This window comes from Mus caroli, chromosome 16 (assembly GCF_900094665.2).
Source record: "Mus caroli chromosome 16, CAROLI_EIJ_v1.1, whole genome shotgun sequence".
NCBI classification, from domain to species: Eukaryota; Metazoa; Chordata; class Mammalia; order Rodentia; family Muridae; genus Mus; species Mus caroli.
The window spans coordinates 21,661,662-21,684,696 of NC_034585.1; the positions used below are offsets into that span (position 1 = coordinate 21,661,662).

The 23,035-nt window shown below is 44.2% G+C and overlaps 1 protein-coding gene across 7 annotated transcripts in view; it reads left to right on the forward strand.

Moving 5' to 3' along the window:
• Positions 1 to 23,035, forward strand: part of Lpp (LIM domain containing preferred translocation partner in lipoma) — a 590,743-nt gene that overhangs the window by 51,055 nt on the left and 516,653 nt on the right. For 6 of the 7 annotated variants that reach the window (XM_021185104.2, XM_029470446.1, XM_029470448.1 and 3 more), the window contains exon 3: positions 12,456 to 12,563. The gene's annotated coding sequence lies outside the window, so the exon portion shown is untranslated. Of the gene's footprint in view, positions 1 to 12,455; positions 12,564 to 22,686; positions 22,746 to 23,035 lie in introns of all 7 variants that reach the window. The other variant, XM_029470450.1, reaches the window with a different exon arrangement.

Here is a 23,035-nt window from a genome sequence, read left to right on the forward strand (position 1 = left end):
GAGAGAGAGAGAGAGAGAGAGAGAGAGAGATGCATGTATTTTGGGTCTGGCAGGACTGGGCTCTAGTATTGAAGAACAGGATCTGTATCATAGACTTCATCCATGAAAGATGGGCATGTAGAAAGGCCGGCAGAGGAAATGATGGAGAGCTAGTCTTAAAGGTTGCTTTCTTTAGTTCTGCACCGAATTATCCATTCACTGTGCCTAGAAGCAGGCCTGTAAGCTCAGGCACTATGAAGGCTACAGCATGTGGAGTTCAATTTTATGGCCTACTTGGGGTATGGAAGTGACTAGAAGCTCATCCTGAGCCACTTAGTGGCCCTCTAAACAAACAAACAAACAAACAAAAAGTAGAAAGAAGACGAAAGAAGATGAGATTCAGTTCAGTGGTAGAGCTTAGCTTTTCTGAGTGTGCTCCCCCGCACCCCCTCCACACACACAGCGATTGTGGAAGGAGAGGAGAGACTGGGTGCTTTCTAGGTCACAGGATAGCAGTGTACATGTTGAATATGTTGCTTAGCATTAAGGCATTGGAAACTCCGCAGAAGAACGGGCTTCATGTTGGTAACAGTTGCATGAAGAATCATCTCTGTGACTTGGTCAGGAGAGAGCACAACTGCTGTGGGCCAAGGTCTTGGATAGCTTTGTTTTTATATACACCCTTACCTACAAGAATTCCAACTCAATGTGATAAGCATTGCTTGACACGTGGTCCTAAGGAGCCAAGCAGGGCCAGGAGGTTGAAGGCTAGGGAGTCAGAATTTGGTTCCATATAAGGAAGAACTGTCTTGTGCAAAGATAGAATTAACAGCTGTCTGAAATATGATCTCTGCCTCATGGGAGACCGTGGAGATGCTAAGGGGATTCATGAATAGTCAGGCAGAGTGGGTCAGAGGTGCTCTGTGGCCAGGAGAAATAAAGAACATGTACACACAGGGAATGCGATGTCCCTTTGCTGATGATGAACTTGTAGATGTTTGCACAGCAGAGGAGAACTGTGAGTCTTCTCTTCTGATTTTCATATTTATCCTGATGCCTCACTGCTTGCACCTTGGTTTTGGAAGTTCCTAGCTCTTCTCTGCATAGTGTTTTCAGGGCAACATCTTATTTCTCAGCTGAAATGCTCCTGTCCACGCACAAGCAGAAACTGCTCCCAACAGAGCCATTTCCTTTCTTCTCCATCCTCCTGCTAGCCCCTGGAGGACTGCAGTGTGGAACCTGGTTTCTGAGCTAGGATCTGCTGGGTGGTGGCAGGTGCTTTATCTGGATGCCTGTGTGCATCCCTTAATTTTGTGTTTGTATCTTATTAAAATATTAAAAAAATGTATCAAAATAAGCTCACAGGGACCGTTTGGACTGAAGAACTAGAAACTGCTTTTTGGGCACATAGCTGGATAATTTAGGGCTAGCTGTCCGGTTTTTGGATAAGGGAATGGGAGCCAGCAGAGCAGAACTGATTTGCATAGCATTGTACCTTCAGAAGTGACTGTTCTGGCTTGGAGCTTGGGAACCATTACTCCTTGCCCAGTGCTGTTTGTAACTGACAATTCCTTGATGTTAGAAGCAGCAGCCTCACAATGCAGTCTGAAGAGCCTGAGAATTGGTTACAATTTGGAAAAGGATTCACCTCATCTTAGAATAGCTTTATTAGTAACAGTATAGCAAGTTCAAACATGACATGGGGAAACCAAAGGTACAGTTGGGGTCTCCTCTTTGAGTGGCCACCTAATGTCATGTCTGTCTTTCATCTTCTCTCCCTTGATTTATCTTGAGTCACTTTGACCAGATTCAGTCCTGATTAGCTTCACAGTTCCAACTATTTCACAGGACCTCGGCCTTAGAATATATTTTACAAGCTGTGTGATCTGATTTGCGTTTCTCTCCCCTAACAACCACGTGCTGCCAATAGTCTGCCTTGACTCTGTGTTGTGGATTCTGATGTCTGCCTCATTGTAAGAATTCATGCTAAACCAAGTGGTCCGAAAACTCCCCAACTCAAAAGTCTATGAAGAATTATTTCAGTGCCTGTGTAACATGGGTTAAATTCCTGGCTCCTGGCACAGGTGCTTCACTGAGAATGATATGTATTGTTGCACACACATTATCATGAATAAGATATTGACTGGCTATTTACTCAATTTAACTTAAAAGTGTTTGTTGTCTGTAACATTGTACCCAGTGCTGTGTTAGGACAGTGTCTGCAACATTGTACCCAGTGCTGTGCTGTGTTAGGACAGTGTCTGCAACATTGTACCCAGTGCTGTGCTGTGTTAGGACAGTGTCTGCAGCATTGTAACCAGTGCTGTGCTGTGGTAGGACAGTGTCTGCAACATTGTACACAGTGTGATACTGTGTTAGGACACTGACACAATTATGCTGTATGCTCTCTTCATACCCCACCTTTTCCTTCCTTCCCTTCCCCAGCTGTCATCAGGTGCTGTCCCCCTATACCGTTTCCTCTTTTACTTTCATGTCATATATACATAAATGATTTTAGGTATCTATGTAAAACCTAGGAACTACAAATGATAGAAAATATCCAACATTTTCCTGAGAATGGCATAATTCAATTAATATGACCGTCACCAGGAACATCTGTTTTCCTGAAGATGAGATAATTTCTTCTTTTTTATGAATGCAAACCCCCTTTCATGTATATCATGTATATATGTATATGTGTGTGTGTGTATATATATATATATATATATGGATATACACACAAACACACACATATGTATACACACACACACACACACAAATATATAAATATATATATTTCCTTTATCCGTGCTGCTGTGTTCCATTTCTTAGTTGTAATGAATGTTGCTGTAATACACATTGGTGTTGGAGTATCTCTCTGGCATGTTGATTGGAAACACTTTGTTGTAAGTATGTAGGAGCAGGCTACTTGGATCATATGGTGGTTATAAATTTAGCTTTTTGAGGGTCCTCTATCCTGATTTTCATAGTGGCTGGACCAGGTTTCAGCCCACCAATTTGAGGGTAAGTTTTTGTCTACATCCTTTCCAGCAGTCATTGACAATGAGTGACATACTAACTGGAGTGAGAGAGACTGCAGTGGAGTTCTCATTTGCATTTTTCTTGGTGATATTGAACTTCTCATGCTTATTGGCCAGTGTATTTCATCTTATGAAAACTATTTCTGCTTATTGGCAATTGTATTTTGTCTCTCAGATGAGTAGCTATTAAAGATTTTCTTCTATTCTACAGATAGTCTCTTATGGCACTTTGGACAGTCCCAGTCTTAATGTAGACTTTAAACTTTGAAACCACCCCCTTCCTTTGCTGGATTGGGAGGCTGTTTCTGGGAACAGGACTGTACACACACACACACACACACAAAGGTGTGTGTGTATGTATACACGTGTGCATGTGTGTTAGGAGCAATATTCCACATCTGTGATGTGTGTGTGATATTAGTGGTTGAGAGATCCATGTCTGTGAGGGTTAATGATTTACTCAGGGTAAGGAGGTCTGCCTTGTGTGGGGCATGTTCTTGAAGTGCCAGAGAGAAGGGAGATTTTTCTGACATCCTCCAGCCGCCTTCTCCATATAAGGAAATGTTTACCCACCACACTCATCTATTGGAAGGGAAGGAGGTGACTCAGGGTTTGGGAGAAGCAGGATTTGAATTCTTGTTTCCTGAAACCAAGTCGAGCCCCCTCCCCCGCCCCCTGCCCTTCCCCCTCCATTCCTCTGCTCCTAGTTCTGGAGTCTGAAGAGAGAGTGCCTCAGGTCTGTTCCCTTCAGGCTCTGGACCACATCCCTGCTGTGTTCTTCCTGGGCCTGGCTTGGTGAGAGGGAGTAAGGGCAGTGAAGGCCAGCTCTCTGTGGTGGTGACCTCCTCAAGTGAGTACATCATTATTGCCAGTGGCATTTGTGCCAGCAGACCTGGGATGTTGGCTTGCCCAGGGTGGTGGGAAATATTATAAGTAATGTTGACTGCCTCAGTGCTGCAGTGTTGCAGTTTGAGTGGGGAGAGCTGCTTTCCCTGGGGAGAAATTCTCACAGAGAGATTTAGAAATGGGCTCTGCCTGAGGAAAACAAAAACCCCAAAACTGTACAGATATTTGTTCTCGCTTGAGGCCTACCTTCAGTTGGGTAGACAGATAATTTTGGGGGTGTTGTCTGATTGCTAGGGGTAAAGCCATAAACCAAAAGGGATGTGAGTGGGAACTTGGGGAGGGGCAGTCTTACCCTGCAGGGTCGAGTTGTGGTTGGACATGAAGTGTGACACATTGCTGTGCAGCATTTGTGTGGCCCACAGAGTCCGGCATACAGACTTCGCACGTGGGACTTTGTGTAGCTATGATGGGTTTTCAGGGCTGCAAGAGCCAGCCATTGTCCAGTCCATCTTCTGTTTTTCACAGCCTCATAAGGTGCCGGAGGACATGAGAGTGTGGCTTGCTTGTCGCATTTGGTAGGATTTGAACCCAGACTTGCACTCTCAGTGCATTCCCCTGACAGTATTCCCACGCTGTTCTACAAGCAAGGCAGAAGTTGCCTTTCCAACGAATGGCTCTGCTCACCTTGGCGACCCCTTGACTGACTCTGCTGTTGATCTGTGTCTTGCTTGGGAAGCACAGTGCTGTTTTCTGAATCTTGCCTAGAAAATGCAGTTGTTGATAGCAGATGCTTAGTCTGTGCAGAGCTCTACAGTAACCACTATGGCTTATCGGTAATTTCCTCTTGTTATAAGACAGATGTTAGCCCAGTTTACCTGTAAGAAAAGCAAGGGGTCAGGAATTGTGAGAAAGGTCCCTTATTGGTCCTTGCATAGTGATCTGGGTCCGTTCTCCTGATAAGGTCCGAGTTAGGCTGGGTTACTCACCCTGAGCTGTTCTGCCAGGGTTCTTCAGTGTCATATGTTTTTTTATAATTTTATTAAAGTGTATGTGTGTGTGTGTGTGTGTAGGCTACTGGAGAACATCTTTAGATGCTGTTTGTTTGTTTGTTTTTGTTCCCCCCCTCTTTTAAATAGGATTTTTTATTTGCTTGCAACTCACCAAGTAGGCAAGGTTGATCTGACCAATGATTCTAGGGGTCTGCCTGTCTCTACCTCTCTACTACTTTAATGACAAATGTATGTGACTTTTTAAAACCTGGGTTCCTAGGCTTGAAGTCGGTACTTTACTGACTAAGCTGTCTTCCTGGTCTCCTAGCTTCATTGATCATTAACTTGTCTCTGCTCCTTGCATTGTTCTGTTGCGGGTAGTATCCCAGCACAGGGTGCAGACTGCATAATTAAATATACAAAGCAGCAAGGGTGTCTTGGGCAGGAGATAAGAAATAAACAGGGAAGTGAGGGAAACTGTCAATAATCCAGATGAAGATTTGCCAAGTGTGGGGGAGGGGCTTTGCAAGGTCTGTCCCTGATGAATCTGAGTGACAAGGGCCAGCCAGAGGAAAGGGAAAGGCAGGCAGTGGATAGCCAGTGCAAAGTGGTGAAACGGGCATGCTGTGCTAGCAGGTCAGGACTGCAGATGCAAAATCAGTAGCCAAGAGCTAGAAGGGCTTAGAGGTGTGAGCACACCATGAGACCTGAGCTTCCTTCAAGTCCCAAGTCCAGGTCGGCTGGTGACCAACCACTGGGACTTACATTTTACAATTGCCTTTCTGGCAGCTGCGGAAGGAGGGGGTCTTTGTTATGTGAGGGCAGTAGCAGAAGCACAAAACTTGGGGACTTTTGGTACATTCCAGGTGTGGGGGCGGGGCGGGTGGGGCAGGCGCTGCGTCAGCAGTGATGTAGCAGTGGGTGGGGGAGGGAGAAATTCAGGACCTGTTTCAGAGCTTTCGGTAGGATACCAGAGTGTGATTTCCTTTAGAGAAATGTCAAGCTGAGTGGACCAGACCTTCATAAACACACATGAGTGTTGTTTTGTGGAGAAGTTATAACAGTTGCAGACCTAAGAGTAAACTTTCCCCTCTTTGAATTCTAACTACGAGCTTTTAGTCAAGCAATTGAGGGTGCAGTAGCTTCTGGCTTCCGACTTCCTGGCTTAGAGCTGTTAGAATACCCCCAAACAAGGCCTTCCTGCCCTCTCTAGATTAGTTATATATTAGTATTCTTTCTCATCAAAAATGTGAAGCTTTCCGAGTGATTTAACGTTATGTTTTTGTTTTGTTTAACACATGCTAAATATATGTTCTATCTCGAGCTGTGTCTCTGGTCCCTTTTCACCATGGTTTCTGTCTCTTGTCCCTGTACCTTTAGTAACAAACCTTCCATCCTGTAAAGTGGGCCTGCAAGGCTCAGGGATCCCAGAGTGGCTGTTGAGTTAAAGCCCTCGTGGCTTGAGGCTGTGGAGAGAGGACCATGTGCCATCTGCTTCACTTAAGCTGAGCTTTCTCTTGTCCCGTCGTCTCTGGGCATCCCTTGCACAAGCTGGGCTTTTCAGAAAATACCTGTGCTTTTTCAGTGTAGACAAAGGTCTCTGACTTGTTAGGGAATTTAGTCAGAATCCCACAGCAAAGTAGCTTAAGAATCATTTTGAGAAGCTGCTTGCCTAAACCCTTACCTTTAGTCCACAGTCCAAAAAAGACCTTGCATGGGTCTCGTGTCTCTGGGAACTCCTTGGCCACCTGTACCATAATTGACTGAGTATGGACATTTTTCAAAAAAAAGAAAACCCTAAACTAAATCAGCGGGCAATCATTCCTGAGGCTTTTTAAATAGTCCTCTTTAAATAGTTTGCAGTCTAAAGTTACGAGGTTTTCAACGGGGAGAAAAGAAATCAGTTTAACACCATCTCTTAAAAACTGGGCTGTGTTTGCGCTCACTCGTTTCTTTGAAAATTTCTTTCCTATTACCCATTCAGTCAACAAACATTTATTGAGTTCTTACTGTATGCCAGGCATTGTGCTAGGTACTGGGGATTGATTCAGAGATAATTTGGAGGCGTAGGGAAGGGGAGCGGGTAATTACAGCACAGTGAGATAAGTGCTATAATAGAGGGATATATAAAGAACTAGAAATAGCACTATGAATAACATCTCTGAACAAATTGCCATCTTTTTTTCCTTCTGGATTATTCCCTGATGTATATTGCCCAAAGTGGGATTACTGGGTCATTTAAAAGATGAAAACAATTTGGCACAAAAAGATGTAATGGCTTGCCTGGGGAATACAGCTCAATTTTCAGCAGGAGAAAAAACTGTTGACAACTCCGGATTTAGACCACTTCTCCAGGAGGACTGGGTAGCTTTCATACCTCGTTATCAACGTGGTGCCTTCTTGTGTGTGTGTGTATGTGTGTGTGTGTGTGGGGGGGGGCAGCACCTGTGCTGAACATGTCAGTTTTCATGTACAAGAGCATGTCCTCATCTTCAGCCTCATGGATTACTGGCTGTCATAGTAACTTGGCTTCAGGAATGTCATTCCTATCTTGTAACCTGTGTCCTTGTTAAAAGGAAGTGACTTAGGGAAGCTCCACAGTTAAGAACTGGAAAGACCCAGGAGTGGAGGGCAGTGTGTTTGATTCTGACTCCCACCCCACTCCCCGTGCCCTGCTCAGGAAGCCTGAGAGCTTATGCTCCAGCTGGGATCTGAAATTTACTCAGGGCTTTTGTCAAGGTCAGGATGTGTAGAACAGGCAAAGATGCTCTCACCCCTAACGTCAAAGCGGAGCACAGCATCCTTCTGGAGGTTGGCTCAGAGGAACCTGAGGGCCAATCTTGTTTCCTGGCCCAGATCCCAAAAGACTATTTGGTCCCAGTTTTGGAACATGAAATCCCAAGGAATGCTGAAACCGTGCTGTGGTTCCCTTTGAAATGTATGATTGTTCTAGTAGTCAGAGTTGTAAGTAAGACTCCTGTCCCTAGGATGGAGGGCCTCTCACAACCAGAATCAAGTATGTGTCCACCATAGATTCCCTTGATACCCGTGCTCACTGAGCACAGTCTCTGCCTCTCCTCAGATACCCTGCATCCACTCTGTGCTTCTGCCCATGCTGTTCCTTTAGTCTGAGATGACCTCACTTCTATCTGTAGACTCCTGTTGACCTATACAGGAGTTAATCCTAGTCACCATCTGCTCCCCACCACTACCTCCTTTGCCCTAGAAGATGGTTCTGTTGTGGTAGCCTGCTCCAGTTAGCTGGGAGGCATCAGAGTGTGTGTGCTCATGCTTAGCTCATACTTAGCTCATGCTTAGAAGCATGATCCAGGTTTGGTCCTGTTTGTGGTAGGTGCTTCCTAGCTGTCAGCTGAGGTGCACGACTGAGTTTCTCTTCTATCACATGTGTGTAAATGAATGATTACCCCATGTAATAGTGTATTCAGCAACTTGTACCTCAGGATGTGCCTCTTCCTTGGCTCTTCACCTTTATAATATTTATTGTATCTCCTTTTTATGAAGCTATTTAAGGGCAGAGGGAGTACTTCATTTTCCTGCATCTGTGGATGCACATAATTGCTCCCAGGCCTTCTTTAAAGGAAAGAACAGTTTCACGCATCTTAAATGATTGTGTCAGGCTAGGACATTGTTAACTGAAGGGTCCACTTTGTAGTGCTAGCTTGCCAGGAAGGAGTTGTGTATCATGGGTTTCTCAGCACACACAGAAAGGAGCAGACTGGACTCTGCTTGAGAGATAGGGAAGAGTCTGGAGCTGATAGTGCTGGCCGTCTCTCATGAGAGAGAGGAGGTCTTGCTCGGGTCAGGAAACCTAGTTTCTTCCCTGTAAGAGTTGCAGAGTTAGAAGGAAGATGCAGTGAAGCTCTGGGTTCAGGTCTTCTTGAGATCCAGCTTCTCCTCTGGTAACGTCCCTTATACGCTAGTACCTTGCTGTTATAGACGGTTGCCTATAGTGGGGGATCCTTTATTAAACTGATAGCTGAGATATTTAACTTTTTTTTTTCTTTTATCATTTTCCCAAATGCAGCCTCCATTAGTCTTATAATTCAAGTACTTTAGGCCAGGATATCAAGTTCTCCCTGTTCTTGCTATAAAACCCCCCTTCAGCTTTATATCCCTCTGTATCCCATTAGCTCTGTGCCTCTGGCCTCATTAGGGTCTCTGAGAGTACTCTGAGGTCTTCCTTAAGACTGGTGTCTATTAGTTCCCTGTGCCCACTGCTTTTCTATGCCTACTGGTTCCCCATGGCCGTTGGTACCTTGTAACCCAGTCTCTTCCTTCATATGTGGAAATCCTCTTGCGTTCTCAGCTTATTTGGGAAGCCACTACCTCCTCAGAGGACTTCTAGACCTCAGCAGAACTTGTCATTTACTTGCTTTGGCAGTCTTGTCACTATCTTGTGTACTCCAGCATTCTCACAGGGAGACTGTGAGTTCTTTGGGGGCATGTCTGCACATCTCCATGTCTTATGACTGCAGGGAATATGCCATCATGTCAGCTAACAGCTATGCCTGAGCTCTCAGAAGTCAGTGCCAGGCTTATTCAGGAATTGTTTCATCAAGAGCACCGTCCTTGAGAATCTGCTTTGGAACCGAGCTGAGGGTATTTAGGCCATTATATTCTGGATACCTATAGGTATTGCTAATGCCAGGCCTCTGAGCTTTTCCTTAAGAACTTAACCACAAGGTAGAATTGACAACAGATTTGCAGGTTTCTTACATGAACATTTTTTTAATGCAGCCATTATTTTTATACCAAAGCAATTTGAAGTGTGAAAATGGCAGGTTTTTTTTTAAAAAGTAAATTTCTGCCCTGAGAAGTAGAATAAATGTCCATATTCTATTTGTGACTACAATTAATAAAACCCTTGCCATAGGGTTTAGGTTTTGAAGATTTTGGCTCTAAGCTGGTACTGTTAGCCTCAAGTGTTTGATGTACGTTCCAGTCCTCGGGTTCCCTTGTGTCTAAGTAGGAACTCTTTCTCAGTGATGATGGGGAGCAGGTGAGGCCGATAAATGTGTAATTAACAATTAGGTTTGGAAATAGTTTTTTTAAAGTAGCATTTTCAAATAGTTTGCATTAGAAATAAAACACATGTAAAGTGTCCATGTATTTTATTTTTGAAATGGATAACATAACTGCATTTAGTTTGAAGGGACATCACGTATCTTAGAGAGTACAAAAGCACAAATGGTTTATATTAAGTTTTTCATAAATTATATCTGTAGAGCCATGGTCCTTGGGAAATTATAGAAACCTTGGAAAGAGGTGAGCATGCATCCTTGCACCACCATGTGTGGTCTCTCTCTGTCTTGTGTCTGCGGCATTCCAGGAAATGGTTGTCTATACCCTCCCTGGCAGATGGGATTGGCCAGCCCCAGGTTACTCACAGGAAACTTGAGCTTGGAGAGGTAAAGATCACTTACACAAGCCTTGGAGTTAGGACTGGGCTCCTGATAGATTTTAGAAAACCCTTGTATTTACACAAGGGCCATGGTCTGCCTGGCTTTGTTTATTCTCTGTCCTCTCTCTGTGGTAGCTGCTGGGTTGGGGCCAGATAAAGCAATGGCCATCTGCAGTCACAAAGCCCCTTAGGCTGTCTGGTAAATCTCCATGGGTTTCTTGCACTTGATCTCTGTTTCTTAGAACCCATATTTCAGTCTTCCCTTTTCTTCCTCCCTTTTTGAGAGACATTGGGTATTTCCACTTTAGAAGCCAGGAGGCTATGTGAAGGGGAGTCCATATTTTCTGCAAAAAGTATAAGTAGCAAGTCAAGTTCATTGAGGATTTCTCACCATCTTTGGGAATCTAGAGACAGCATGTGAAGGAGATGTGCAAAGACTGGAAACTGGAAGCTGTGAGGGGTCTCAGGGGGAGGCTTCAGGACAAGCCTTTCTCTCCCAGAAGGCTTTCATGTCTTCACTGTAAGGGTGTGGGGACTGCTAGTGATTTCTAAGTTTTTCAAATTCTCCAGGGCCTGAGGTTTTCCCAGCTGTCAGTTTCTGCGGAGCTGCATATTCCTGCAGCTGTTTCTCTGATACCTTTCAATCTTTACATTTAATCTATTCAACAATGTATAATTTTTTAAAGGGAAGCTCTTATAGACACTTCTGAAATATAAGGGTGGAGGGAATAAAAGGATGTTAAAAAATAGAAAACAACCAATTAAATAGTATATAGCATATAATTCTCCTTGGAAACTTACTGTGAAATTGAGGAGCACTTTAACAACTGGTAATTTAAATTGCATTTGAACCCTGCTAATGGTTTGTTTGCATGGGAGCTTCAATCATTTCCCAGCCGTTCTTTAGCAAAGCTACTTGTTCTCTTTATGGCAAAGACGAAGAAAATTATTAACCGAGAAGTTGCTTGTGGGAAAGGGAGGCCCCTTACATGGGCACATGGAAGGAAGCTGCAGATGGATGTGACTCTCTCGGGGACAGTGGTGGACAGCTGGGACTTTTAGCAAGGCTTAGAGTTCTGAGGAGAAGTTTTGTGTTTCTCTCCCTAGCACTGCCCCTTTTTCTGCATAAGGGAACTTTGATTTTATGGTGTTTTGGGTTTGGATCTTTTTGCATTAGGTTGTACTGTCCACAGCTCTAAAGTTGGCCTCTTAGCCATCAGTTTCTCTGCACATTTGAAATCATACCTCCAGTGATAATGATTTTTGAGATTTCCTGTCTTCTGAAGACCACACACTAACTTAAGGAAACGAACTGCTTCAGTAGGCTCATTCATTAAACTCCATTTTTGTTATGGAATTCCTTTTTGTTGCTGGGATGTGCTTGAGTTTACAACACAAGGCAAATCCCTGTCTTAGTCTGTGTACCCTGTTAAAGATGCATGTTACTAAATCTAGATCTATCTGATCAAGTTCTAAATCCCTTGAAACTAATGATGGTTTCTTGGATGGCCACTTCCCTACTTGGTGCCCAGGCTCTTTTATTGAGCAAGAACTAGGGAAGTGGCTTTATGTTTTATTTTTTAACCTAGCTCTAAGTTTGTACATGGGTAGGACTAAAGATACCATGGACATGAAGCAATCATATGTTTAGTTAGAAAATGCTCAAAGATAGTATGAGAATGAGGGTGGTATTTTTCTGATTTGTGTATATGGTGGACAAGTTTTATAACTGGCTACTGCCCTGGAATTTACTTTTCATAATCCCAAAAGAAGAGCCATCGTTCTCAGTGGTGTGTCTGTGTTGAAAAGTTACCACGGAGTAATAAGATTTTGAAGTTCTCTGTGACGCACTAGTTCACAATTTACAGGTAAGGAAATTGAGATTCAGCGGGCCACTAAGTCATATTTCTTGTTCTTCCATAATTGCATCTGTTTGACCTATCTTGTACTCACGGTATTTAGATGAGGCTGTTTCCCATGATGCTGAGATCTGAAGGGTGTCTACATTCTCTTTCTCCTTCTTTTGAGACAGCCTTATGAAACAAAAAGTACCTGGTACGGACTGGTGGTTTGGGAAGTCTAGAAGGTCTCCCAAACATTATGCAGTATGGCCTAACTAGGAAGTACTGAAGGTGCTCTGAACCCACAGACTCAAAGCTTTCTCTCTGTTTTCCACAGGTGAGAACACAGGCTCAAGGGCAGAAGTAGAGAGATCGAGCCAGGTGCTTCTGCTTTTGTTACTGTTCACCGTTCCCCCACTGGAGGGAAGACATTGTTCCTCAGTTGGTAAGTTCTGTCCAGAAGTATGATTTTTTTTAATAATAATAATATTCCAGCTTTAATCAATTTTAGAAATAATGGATGCTGGTAACAAGAGTTGAGAACTGGAGAACTCTGAAGTGTTTATTATTATCATCATTGTCATCATCATCAATATAATTTCGAATTGTTTTTTGTGGCAATGAGCTAGATGCCATACTGCCAGTAAAATATGTGGCAAAGCAAAGGCGGCTTCACCTCTTGTAAGGCGGCATTCATAGAAACTGGAAGAAAACTCAGTGGCAGTTATTTCATCTCCCAGTAATGGTCTGACTCCCTTCTTTCTCCTTTGGTAAGAACTGAGGTGTTACTGAAATCGAAAGGCTGACGTGAAGATGACAGGGAACACTGATTGCATTAGGGAGGGAATTCGATGCTTCTTGTTTACTCCTGTGTAGTGTGCCTTTTTCTTTTACAATCTCCTGCTATTCTCCCATCAACCTTTGAAGGTGGAGAGGGCTAACAGCCTTGGCAGAGGGTGGGAGCCTTTGCTTTAATGACCTGTTAGCTCTCCATTGCAAATTGAGTGTGAGTGTTGTTGCTTTGTGTGCTGGGGAGAATAATGGCCATCAGATGAGTTGTCCTGCAGTAGCTCACTATTTCACAGATATAGGATGTGTGTGGCATAAAGAATCATCTGTATGATGTGACCTGGTGGTGTCCTGGTGAGAAGCTGGAGGAAAGCAGTTGGGGAATTCTTGCTGAGACTTTTATTGACCCTCGTCCTATGGTCTCCATGATGAGGATCGATCCCTACATACTTTAAGGACTTACATTAAACTACATAAAGAATAAACCTCACTCTGAATGTTGTGGAGTTTTTCAGAGCACCGTGAATGCTGTTGTGATGGGGAAAAACCCAACTTGATTTGAAAGTGTAACCGAGTTCATCCTTGTGTTTTGCCCCTGTTTTCTTTTTTTTTTTCTTTTCTTTTTATTTTTTTGTTTTTATTTATTTTATTTATTTATTTATTTTGTTTTTCAAGACAGGGTTTCTCTTTGTAGCCTCTGTCTGTCCTGGAACTCACTTTGTAGACCAGGCTGGCCTTGAACTCAGAAATCCGCCTACCTCTGCCTCCCAAGTGCTGGGATTAAAGGCGTGTGCCACCACGCCCGACTTCCCCCCTGTTTTCTTTATCTTTGTTCCACTCCCTTCATTGAATGATTGGTCTTCACAGCATAGGTAACCGGGTACTCTTTCTTTGGCTTTGACTTGGCAATATTCCTCTAATAAAATCTCAAACATGGGCTTGAATATTACTCCTGGCCTCCAGCTTATGGTTACAGCATCAGTGGGAATCTTTGTTGCTTGCTTCATCTTAGTGTTTAAAATGAAATTGTGGTAGCCTTGAACTTGGATTTATTTAGTGAACTCAAATGGTGTAATGGCCGAAATGCAAGACTGCCTTCGTCAGCTGGAAAGAGCTCAGAACTTTTGTTACCCCAGGTTAGTTATGATTCCATGGTGACACTTGCTTCTGAAGCCCTGGCATGCCCTTGCCACATGTTACTTAGAGCAAGGTGGGAGGGTGGCCTCGCAGACTTGGAAGACCTGGTGTAGAGGGGAGTTGGGTTCAAGGCTCAATCAACTTGAGCAGGACTCCAGCTCCGGTTCTCTGCAGTGTTCTTTGCTCTGCCCTTTTTCAGTTGTTGGCTTTATCATCCTCAGGATACTTGCTTCATGGTTAGGAGGTAGCTGTCCAGTGACCAGGATAAAGGCATTTACTTTTCCATGTGCAGGAGAGTGAACCTTGTTGGCACATTAGAAAGGTTGCTGCACATTGATCAACCTGTCACCGAGCCAAAAGGATGGGAGCGTGCCACTTGGAATGTACACACCAGAGGCTGTGCTATTCCAGCCTCATGGCAGCCACTCAGCAGAAGCGATTGGTGCCTCAGCAATTGTACTGTTGGGGAGAAAGGGCTAGAAGCCTTGTTCTCAGCCTTATTACAATGCCATGCTTCAGACCTCACCTGATCTTTCAAAAGGGATATTAGGCAGCTATACTTACACTAAGGTACTGCTTACGAGAGTGACATTAGCAAAGGAAGATGCTGGGACACACACTACCTTGACGTTAAAGGATGATATAACAAGTCAGAAGGTCAATGTTTGTATGTCTCGTAATCTGGTGGGATATCTACATAAAAAGGTAAGCAACAGATTTTCATGGCTAGAAGAATAAGCCTGAAGCTTGTGAGGGTCCCTTTCATCAGAGATTCTCGAGCAGCTATTGGCTGAATCTGTTGAGTAGTTCCAGTGGTTGTATTACAGATAATGCTGGACAATGTGTTTTATGAGGGCTACACAAACCACAGCACTGAAAGAGGCTTCTGCTAGCAACGTGGCTCAGTCACTGTGAGTGAGGGAGAGGATGGCCGGATGGAGACCACAAAGCACAAAGCCTGCAAGTGTTACTCTTGATTTATTTTCAGTTTCCCAATCTCAGGATTTTAGGTAACACTGATTGTCCTGCCTGCTCCTTATGTTTGTTTTGTGCAAGTCTGTTGGTGGTAATTTATCAAGTATGGCCTATTCATTCATGATAGGTTATGGTAATTGTTTTCTTCCTTCAAGATTCAAGATGAACTAAAAGTAAGATCCTGCAAAGATTAAGAGTACAGCACTGTGCTTAGTACGTAGTACTTATGCTTGGTGTTCCTCCTCCTCCATACCCAGGCACTGTCCTCCCCAGGACTAAATGAGGACTAATTTGTTCTGAGTCTTGGAAAGAAACCAGATTTGGAGCTTTATTAATCATTATACTTGACCCTAAAGCAGTCAGAGATTCAAGGAGGTAGATGCAGACCTAGGCGATTCCATACTTGGAGACCCGGAGAAGCTGGAGTCTAGCCTGTGGGATTATTCTTGCTTTGTTTGTTCCTATAATCACACCTTCTGCACCAAGCATGCCTGGCCCAGTGGGAGTCAGGAAGGAAATTATTTCCCTCTTTGGATATCAACGTACAATTGTTGTAGCCAAGGACTTTGGGTTTTAATATTTCCGTTTTGGTCTTAAGAGCTACCAGGTATTAATCTCTGCCGGAAGCAAAGCCTTGGTCATTTCTGTTAGAGGTGTGTGTCTTGGCTCCCTGCAGTTACTTGGCCAGCTGGTTTCTGAGCATTTGTCACCATCTGCTAAGCCAGGCTTCATTTTTATTTACTTGTTTCACAAATTACAAGGGGACTTAGTAAATGTGAACCGAGACGCGCACAGTCTCCCCGAGTCTGTGAACTTTCATGTAGCGGAGTGGTCTTGTAGCAGCTATAGCTGCTGTCCATTAAAGAAAAGATCGAGGCTTCTCTTTTCTGTCTTCCTCCTAGTTCGACACTATTCTCCCTCGACCCCTCGCAGTAGGGGTTCCTCTTTCTCTTCTTACCATGGTCCTGGGGGAGCTGGGAGAGTTCATTTTCATTGGGTTACCCTGTGATAGCAGGTGTCTGATGTCTGTGTGAATGAGTGGAAGATCCTTTGCAGACTGTTGCCAAACAACTACTTATGGTTATAGTGAATGCCCTTGTTTTCTTTCCTGATTCTAGTATTTGTCAAAAAGTTAGCAACTTCAGAGTCCCTTTTTCTTCCTACAGTGGAGAGTCCCGGAGATTGAACCCATGGCTTTGTATATGATCAGCAAGTTGTCTGGCTCTGAGCTGCATGTGCAGACCAGTCTTAGGCTCCTTAAGATATTCTGGTTGGGCTTGCTGCCTACTCTCCAGAAGCTTCAAGGGAAGGCCGCTAGGGCATACAGTCAGGCGCTATGGAAGATGACCTCTCAGAGCATTTCTGTTTCTTATTAAATGCATTTCAAGCCTTGTGAGAGCTTTATGATTGGGAGATCAAATCATAGCTACAGATCTCACAGGGCCTAAACCAGACGGCATGGAGGGTGGAGAGAACTGGGCTCTTAGGGGAAATCTCCAGGAAGGAGGATTGATCTCTAATGTAAGCTCAGGTGGATGGCAGAGTGGGCCCATGGCCATAATTTGGGCAATAGAGGCTGGTCAGTATCTGAGAGTGGGTGTAGGTAATATCAAAATTTGATTGAACAGGTCAAAATTTCATATGTGCTTCTTTCTCTAGCTGATCTCTAACCAGACACTGCAGCAGAAAATGATGCAGTGATGTTTTATGTGTTGGTGTTATATTTACAGTTATTTATGTATGGCCAGGGTCTGCTCTCAAAGCCAGAGAGCATTTCTGTGTCCTTGAGCATTAGTGTTTCTTTGAAGAGTTCCTGATACTGAACCTTGGTGGTCTGGTTCTTAGGCTTAATGAAAAATGGTAGCTTTGGTGGAAGGGACCATTAAAGTATCCCAGAATTGGAACATTTCAGACTCTGATGCAGTATTATCAGTATTATCCTGTGTAACAGTTTCCCCAAATTATCAACTAAAACAAGAAACATCTTTTGAATCATAGTTTCTGCAGGTCAGAGATTTGGCAGCTTTGTTGGGGCCCACATGACTTCTCATGAGGTTGCAAATGAGTTTTTCTGTCCCTGTAGACTCCTCTGAAGGCTCCACTGGGGGAAATCCTCTACAAAGCCCATTCACATGATCATAGTGGAGTGGAGTTAAGTGCCCTTAGGTTGCTGGTCTGAGAGCTTCTACTCTTGAATGTGCAGTCTTGTCTGTGGAGCAAGCTCCCAAGGTAGTTGGCTTCTCTGAGTGTCAAAAGGGTTTCCATTACTGTTAGCCGTGGTTGCTTGCTTGTTTTCTCTTTGTTAGATGGTATTACTACAGCCAGCTCATGCGCAATGGTGGGGAGTCACGTGGCATGATTCCCAGGATGTGGGCTTTATGGGACTCTTAGGGACTACTGCTTCCAGGTTACATATGATATGTTAAGAAGAGAGTTGGGGGTGATAGGGACCTACTGAAATAAACTCAGCATCTCTGTTTGCCTGGGAAATTTTTAGAGGAAAATTCCATTTGAAATCCTTCATGAAAACATTGATACACATCAGCATAGAATCCAAAATTGGCCCGAGTCTAGGGAGGAGAATCACAAGCTTTCAGCTAACGCTGTTCTTTCCCACCTCTACAGTTTTGGCTTTAGTCAGCAGTCAGAGCTTCTTTGGTGGAAATGACTGGAATTCTTGCTTGAGCCCTCAGCTGTGTAGGTGAGAGGCCAAGAGCTGGGCAGGGGGCAGATCTGTGCAGTGTAGGGAGAATTCATGACATTCCTCTTAACATTTCCTTTCCTCCTCAACCTGGCCACCCTGTCTCTTTGTAATGAGTCCGTGTAACCTTTAGGCATCCTTTCCTTTTTCTTTCTAACCTTTCTCCTATTCCAGAAACAGATTAGATAAAAGTAGGTCAAACTTGATTCCTGGAGCCTCCGTCCTGTCCCTCCTGTTATATTTCAGGGATGTGCTGCATCTGTTGGGTCATGCTATGTCCTGAGACATTGAATAAATCAGTATTTCTTGGCTCAGACAGTATGTCTCTATAGTTATGAATAACATTTGCATTAGGAACAGAGAGCTGATGCACAGCATTGCTGTGAGGCTGACGGGATCAGACAGGAAGCCTCAGCCAATACCTTCTGTCTGGCAGAGACTTTCTTTCCAGGGCATCCGTCTCTTTTCCCTACCAAAATAGTCTTCTCATAAAAACAGGCTCAGCAGGTCATCTTATCTTATAGAAGGGGTCGGGCTCCCATGGTGTTCGTCTTAATCGCTTCTTTCAAAGTTAATGGAAATGAGAGATTTAAAATCAGGGTCAAGGTTATTAGTGGTCCGGAAGCCCAAGACGGGAGGAAAGCATAGTTGTGCTTGTTAAAAATGCTGCCACTGGCCAGAAAGTTCCTGCTCTCTGCTACATGGTCTCTTTCATTTAGTGCATGCAAAGTCTTTGATTTCCATGATTTTATTTGTATTGAAAGCACATAGTAACACATAGACTTAGTTCTGTGGGTGAAGGTTAAACTATAAAGCTTTTTTTAAGAAAAGGAAAACCGCATACTAGATACAGAATTTTACTTGGGCTTCTTAATTTAAAACCTGCTTTCATTTCTGATTCTGGAATGTAAAGTGCCAAGTCCCCTGCGCTCCGTCCGATGAGCATTGTGCACAGGATGCCAGGAGAATGGGCTCACTCCAAGTCCGGCCTTCTGTAGACACTCTTTGCCACTGTGTGCAGCCACGAGGAGTCCACATCTAGTTGGTGCACCATTGCTTTTGTCTCTTCCTTTTTAAAGAGTTACTTATTTTAATTTTATATGTAGGAGTGTTTTCTGCATGCACGTTTGTTATGTGTGCAGTGCCTGCAGAAGCCAAAAAAGACATCTGGCTTCCAAGAACTGTAGTTAATCACAGTTGTGAGGTGCTATTGTAGGTGCTGGGAACTGAACCCGAGTCCTCTGTGAGAGCAGCCAGTGCTTTTAACTGCTGGCCAGTTCTCCAGCTCTGGTTTTGTTTTTTTTTTTTTTTTTTTTTCAAGACAGGGTTTCTCTGTAGTCCTGGTTGTCCTGGAATTCACTCTGTAGACTAGGTTGGCCTTGAACTCAGAAATTCGCCTGTCTCTGCCTCCCAAGTGCTGGGATTAAAGGCGTGCAGCACCACACCCTGCTGCTTTTCTTTTCTTTTCTTTTCTTTTCTTTTCTTTTCTTTTCTTTTCTTTTCTTTTTGGGGGTGGTGGTGGTGTGGTGTGTATAATTCTTTGCTTGAAATAGTCTTTAATTCTTTTCTTTGTTACACTTTGGTCTTGGTGTTTTCATTTTGCAGTACCCTGGTGACTGGGAGGGCACCTCAGCGCTTGCATGGCAGTTACTGCAGATTTCATGTTTTCTTGGGGAACTAAAACCTTCACTGTTGGTCATTTGTCCCAGTGGCTTCAGGAGTAGGTATAAATTTAAACACCATGCCATGCTCATTGTCTCTGAAATTGGGCAATAGTGGCTCTGAGAAAAAAAATGTCCCCTGCAAAAGTAATGCTGTTTTCCTGATTCAGAGGACAGCATGAAGATGCAAGTGCCTGTAGCTACCTCTGCAGGGCTACACCGTGTCATCTGGACTTGCCCGGCACTGACCCTCCTTGGTTCTCCTTGGGCCTGTTTAGCACAGGATTACCTCACCGCCTCAATGGCAACTGACTTGAATTATATCAGTTATTAAAAATGAGCTAATATTTTTCCTTTTAATTCAGTGGGCCTGGCTCATTCTCTGATTTTAAGCTAGTGATTTATTTATCATAAGGTACGAGATGGCTCTAGCCACTCTATGATGTAATCTAAGAATGACCTGAAAACAAAATAGGCTTTACATATTGAGAGTGTTCCTGTAATACCGTTTATATTGAGAATGGAGATAGGTTCTGACGTTCCCGTGTGTGTCTTTCTTAGCTTGTCTTCCTGTTTTGAGTTTTGATGCCATTAATTTAATTTCACCAGGATCGGGTTCACCTGCAATTTCTTCTTCTTCCCTTGCCCTCGCTGACCCCTGCTTCCCCGCCCACTGCTGTCCTCAGAGGGCCCTGTTGCCCCTGTTCTCTTCTTGTAGCATACATCTCAGCTTTGCACCCTGCTAGATGACCTGTTCCATGCGGGTTCTGCACAGAACATCTGCCCACTACAGGCCAGTGGGTGTCTTCTCCTCCTAGGTTTTCTGAACCTTTTGTCCCATGTTGGAAACCTTTGATGTGGACTTCTCACTGCTTAGCACAGTAGCAAGGAATATTCACCGGGGATCAGACTTAGTAGAGGAAATGAACTTTCTCTTGTTCTAGATTGGTTCTTTACACCGGAATTTAGCCAGATTGTGGCCTATCCCTGGGCCTCATCTCATTTGAGGAATGGGTGTTTGTTTCTCACTTTTCATGGTCAACTGGTATTTCAGCAGGGGATCCTGAAGGGTTGTGGGGAAGCGGAGCCTGAGGCGCATGCTGTTTAGCCCTGGCTAGTCAGCCCCTCTGCTGTGGTTCAGGCACAGAAGTAAGCATGAGTGGAGGCATATGGGAAGTTGTATGGCTGTTGGCACAAGACAATTTAAAGGTTCTCTTCGAGAAATGGGGAGGACTCAGTAGTGTGCTTGCTGTGCAAGCCTGAGGACCCGAGTTTGACTTCTAGAACCCATGTTTCAAGTAAAAATAAAGCAAAAAACCAAAAACTGAAAAATCCAACTGGTATGGTGAAATGTTCTTGTAACCCCTGTGCTGGGAAGGCTAGGGAGCCTGGCCTGCTCGGTGTGCCCCTGCTAATGAGAGACCCTGTTTCGGAAAGGAAGATGGATGATTCCTGAGGAAGAATTACACCTCACGTTGTCTTCTAGCCTCCACACGCTTGCCCCCGTTCAGTAAATACAGAGATACAAATAAAGGTCCCTTTCTGCCTTGTTTTTTGAGATTCTTTGGTTTGTTGACCTTAAGTGTCTTTTTCAAGATCACATAGCAAATTGTAGCATGGAACTCAGTTCTCAGCTATAGAGAGGGTTAAAAGCTACACGCTCTAGTGTGACCTTTCTCTGCATATGTTGCTTGAAAGAGTTGAGAAGCTGGGTCAAGGATTAGAAGGTTGGTGGCTTATGGGTGCTGGGTGCAAGACTTCCTAAGTTCTGTGTCTCTGCAGTGAGGTAGGGTTGGGCGATGGCTTCTCTGTCCTCTTTGCTTCCAGGGAAGTCAGAACACCCACGATGCTCTAGTTTATACGGAAGATAGCAGTTGAAGGTTGAGGCCATAAAAGTAAGTGACACTGTCAGAGTCTTTCTTGGATTGGCCTTGTCCACTGACTCCATTAGTCTGTGTACTCTACTTCCTCTCTGAGGCACAATGCTTAGCTCTTAGCAAAGTTCTCAGCTATCTCTGTGCTAGGTCAGATCAGAGCTCATGTTATGGCATAGTGGGGAAGGCAGGCATGGAGATAGGAGAGGCCAGTCAGGTGGTCATCTTCCAGCCTTCCAGTGCACTGTCAGTGAGCCCTTCTGCACTGACGAGGTGCAGGCAAAGAAAGAGGTTGGGAGTGAAGAAAGATTTCAAAGGGATGAGGGTGGACAGATCCAAGGTGGTGGTGTCCTCTGGTGGGACTCTGACATGGAAGGGACAAAGCTCACTCTTGTAGTCTGTAATTATTTGTCCAAGCCTTAGCTGCTCCTGTCAGCTCCCAAATAATTGACACAAAGGCCTATTAATTTTATTAAGGCCTATTAATTTTATTAATAAGCTGCTGGGTTAGTTTTGAGCCATTCTAACCCTCCAAGGCTGTCTAATTCCCAGCCACAGGTCATATACCTTCATTCTGAGACTTGCCCCAGCGCCCTTACGTCCATGTGTGTCCTCATGTTTGCTCTCTCATCAAGCCCTCATGGTATATATCCCTTGGCAACCTGCTCATCACAGCTCCTCAGTCCACCTCCTCTTCTCCCTTGTCCTGGTCCTTTTCTTTCTTCCCTCTACCTGGCACCTCTGGCTGGGATCAGAAGTCCAGCCTTCCTATTTTCCCTGCCCAGTCACTGGCTGAATCAGCTCTTTATTGACCAATCAGAGATGATGGAAAACAGTTTTTACATAACATCGAGACATGAGATGGTTCACGATGCTGGTCATGCTTCATGCTTGCCCATCCAGACTGTAGGCTGATGTCTGGGCAGAGAGATCAGCATCTGAACACAGTGCACAAGGCCAGCCCTAAGACCCTTTGACTATGGAGGGAGCGACAGACAGAGAGGCGAGGGTGGGGACTCAGAGTGCTGCATCACTGCGGGCATTTCAGTAGTGACTGACACTGCTGCTTTATAGGGGAGTGAGCAGATTAGACTGTTTTTCAATGCTTAGCCTTTCTGCCTTTTAAAAAACTATTTTTATTTGATATGTACGGTTGTTTGGGCTACATGTATGTCTGCATAGCACATGGGTACCTAGTACACTTATAACCCAGAAGATGGCATCAGAACCCCTGGACCTGGAGTTACAGATAGCTTTGAGCTGCCATGTGGGTGCTGGGAATCGAACCTGAGTACTCTAGAAGAGTAGCTGGTGCTTTAAGCCACTGAGTCATCTCTCCTGACCCAACCTTAGTGTTTTTCGAAGGCATCCCCGTCTTACTCTAGAATTTTTCTGAAGATAAATTTTATGTGCATTTAAATTCCCTTTTAGGATGAAAGCCTTAAGAGAGTGATTTTCTCTCTGCACCTGGAGATGCTGATATATCTCAGGTAGGTATGCAGAGTGCTGTTGATAGGGAAGACAAGAGGGGATAACTAACTGAAGACAGCTTAGAACTGCTTTCAACTGAATGAGTTTTGTTGTTGTTGTTGGTTTTTTTGTTTCTTTGTTCTTTTCTTTCTTTTTTCTTTTCTTTTTTCTTATCCTTCCTCCCTCCCTTCCTCCCTCCCTTCCTCCCTCCCTTCTTCCCTTCCTTCTTTCCTTCCTTCTTTCCTTCTTTCCTTCCTTCCTTCCTTCCTTCCTTCCTTCCTTCCTTCCTTCCTTCCTTCCTTCCTTCCTT